Raw genomic sequence first — 3686 nt, 5'->3', positions numbered from 1 at the left:
AGAGAGAGAGAGAGAGAGAGAGAGAGAGAGAGAGAGATTGGACAACAGCCGTGTGCTCCAAGTGAGCTTGACCATAACACAGGACATCATTCCTCCAGGCAGCAATTATTTATTATCATGCTGAACACTATATAGGTGGACATTGCTCTTAGGAAGAATTAAGCTTTAAGGGACAGTGATGGTGCTCTGAGCAAATGTGCATGAGGAGTGAATGTGGAGCCTACCTGGAGAGTATCACCGACAGCAGCAGACAAAGGGACACAGGTTGATGACAGAAGACGTGCAGAGAGAAAACAGCCTTCCTGGAAATCAGTAACCTTCCCTATGGCACCTGGACCATAATTTTTGCATCTCAGAAAGGAGGGCTCAAGCAGGCAAGAATTCAGGCACAGCACTCTCGGAAGGGATGCAGAATGGCCCTGCAGGGGTGTCCAGCTCGGCTGGGGAAGGGGAGCGGCACAGCCGCCCTGAGCAGGTGACTGCCAAGCCAGTGGGAGATTCTGGTCCCAGAGGTCTGCAGAGCAGCATTTTGAAGCAACAGGACGTGGGCCTTGCTGCATTTTATACAGGACATCGAACAAGATCTGTTTGCCGGGATGGAGCAAAGATCTGTATGACTGTGAGGATGTGGAGAGAGGTAGGGAGGGCCTGGGCCTGAGCCACCACATGGTATCGAGTACAGGTAGAGGTCAGGGTGTTTGCTGAAGGCAATCCTTGCTAGTAAAAGAAAAAGAGATGGAGAAGGGAAAAGGAAGCGGGAAGGAACGGACTTTGATGTTTGAGCTTTTCCCCCAACCCCAGGCAAGAACACCTGCTTCCGAAGAGTCCTCTCCTCGAATCAGCAACATAGAGATGGTCGAAGTCAATTAACACTCCACTTTTAAAGAAAATAAACTTTGCCCAACAGCAGAGGAGACACTGAAATAAAAGTTCTCATGATGCCCCCGAACAGGGAGAAGCGTCGTAATAAAGGACTGCTATACATGGGGACGTGGTATTAGTGAATTTAGTGACAAGTGGAGAGGGCCGAGGGGAGTGAGAGCCCAAGGTGCTTGTGGGGTGACCAAGCACACCACTGTCTCCACAGGTGCTCACGTGGTGGGAGAGCAACTCCATTCCAGCCAGTCGGCTCCCTCAAAGGACATCCCTACAGACAGCACAAGCAGACACAGCAGCCCACTTCCGGGTCGGTACTTCACTTCAAGCCAGAACACGGTGCCCTCGCTGAGGGTGTCCCCTCCTACCTAAAGTACCATGTCCTACGGATGAAGACCCAAGTCCTCGGCCGGATGTCCACTACCCACTGATCTCCCCACCTCATTGTTTCAACACCAACATCACTGATCTTCTCTTGGTTATTTTGTGAATACTTTGCTGATCCCTCTGCCAAGAACTGAAGCAAAAGATTAGGGAGGTAGGTAGCCTGTTACTTGTGAGCACTCCTGAATGCTTTTGCTGTTTCTTTTTTTATTGTAAAGAGTAAAATTAGCCCACCAAGCTAGTTTGGGCATGGTGGCACACACCTATAATCCCAGCTCCGGGGAGGCTGAAACAGGAGGATCACTGTGCGTCCCAGCTGCATAGTGATACCCTGTACCAAAGGCATAAATCAAAAGAGGGAAGGAGACAGGGAGAGAGGGAAACAGGGAGAGGGAGAGGGAGTTAAAATAAATAAAAAAAAATACAGCTTTTCAAAAATCAAAGTTATAGGATTTCAACAATGAATTTTATAGTGCATAGTATTGTCTTCAAAGTAGTCATTCACACTGCCAGATAAAAGCATGGAAAATTAGTCAAAAAAATTCAAGCATTAACAGTTCCTTTTTGATCATGTCCTCAGATAAGCCTGCGGCCTCTGCCAGACTCCGCTGTGACTGCTCCTCGCAGAACCCGTGACATCAATGACAGCGGCCTGCACCTATGCACGCAATGGTGCTGTCACCTGGTATCAGACACTCGCGCTCCCAAGAATGGGTTTCCCGTGTGGCCCTTACGCTCACCACGACAGAGGCGTTCAGTACATTTCTTGAGAAAATAGTGAGAGAGAAGAACAAACATCAGGATGCGTGTCTCCTGCGGCCCTGAGCTTGGCTTTGCATTCAGGAAAACCTCGCGGCTGCCTGGCTTCCCCCACCAGCAATAGACCAGGCTCTTTCTTGCCCCAAGGAGGCCTGGCTGTGGGACAAGACACACGGGGAGCTGTCACCGGCTGCTGCCCTGGCTCTCCAGAAGGCACCGCGCCAGCTTCAGGATGCCAGCTCTGATTAAATTCTTTTGACTCTGGGCTTCCCTCTGACAGGGAAGGGGGCCGGGGGTGTTGATTCATCCTACCATGTCGGAAAGTGAAAATAAATACAGTTTTCAGTTATTAGAGACCATGTCTACCAAATAACACTTTGGAACTCTGATGCTGTCTCATTACCCCATAACAACGTGGTTTAAAAAGAACCCACCGCTCTTTCCTACTCAATTGGCTCTTGCCATGACCACACAGCTTTTCAAACTCCAGCATTCTGGTTCCAAAATCCACTTGGAACAGCACCATGCCACCCCTCCCACGGTCCCAACCCTCAGCTTGAGAATTAAGGCATGAAACACATGGAAATACAATGTTCCAATCCATCTAATTAATGCATTAAGTCCCTCATTTACATAGTACAAATTTCCCTTTATGCTCTCAGTTGCTTGGCAATTGCTTGCCTCAAGAAAATACATTAGCAGTTAAACTGCAGCTTAACAATAAGGAGGATTGTAACAAAGACATCAGCCATATTTCAAAAGCCATGTTTCGGAGAAGAGAGCGAAGACCCGTCGTGGGAAGGGACTTCCTATCTTGGCGTACTCTAGCCCTCGATTTTGAAAAATCGAGGAAAGTAACATCGATAACTCTTGCTGGCAGGAGGGATATTGATTGAAGTCTGAGGCGCAGACGCAGCCACAGAATCCACAGAGCATCTCCCCAGATGTATCTCTGTCACGAGCAGCACAGCAGGGAGGAGGCCTGTCTGACGGTACGAGGCAGGAGGACAGAAGGATGTGTCCACCGCCCTATCGGGAAAAGTGGGTCTCCTTGGAACCGAGGCCCTTCCAAACGGGTAGACTGCGAATGAAACGTGTAACAAGGAACTCACAGAATGCTACCAAGCCGTACTGAAGCACTGGAAGAAAAAAAAAAAAAAAAACAGATGGAGAGGCAACTTTGATCCTAAATTAATCCCAGCTTGTGCCAAAACTGCACGTGCTCCCTCCGCTCGAAGGCGGGCGTGGCCGGGGAGGGGAGCTGCGCGCGCCCGTAGGAGCTGGGCCGCGGACCGCAGCAGTCGGCTTCCTGCCTGGCTCTGTCGCACGGCGCGCAGGAGCCCCGGAGGCGAGGACCGAGGCGGAGAAGTTGATCAGATTTAACATGAAAACAGTATGGGCAAAGCAGCATGACCATAATCCCATCGATCATGGGGAGCCAGTGGCACCCAGCTCAGCTTCTAGAAGCCCAGACAGACGTTTCCGAAGGCGCGCTTGAAAATGCTCACCAAAATGTGGGAAAGGGGCCTTGAAGGACAGCTCTCGTGCTGTCACCTGTTGTCCTGACTGAAAAATAGTGGCGACCGCATCACTGTCTCACAGTGAGATTGTGTGTTTCTGTCACTTTCCTACAACACGTGAAAATACCAGAAAATACTTTATATATG

The sequence above is a fragment of the Octodon degus genome, unplaced genomic scaffold (assembly GCF_000260255.1).
Source record: "Octodon degus isolate 3935 unplaced genomic scaffold, OctDeg1.0 scaffold00039, whole genome shotgun sequence".
Classification (NCBI taxonomy): domain Eukaryota; kingdom Metazoa; phylum Chordata; class Mammalia; order Rodentia; family Octodontidae; genus Octodon; species Octodon degus.
This window is presented reverse-complemented; position numbering follows the sequence as displayed.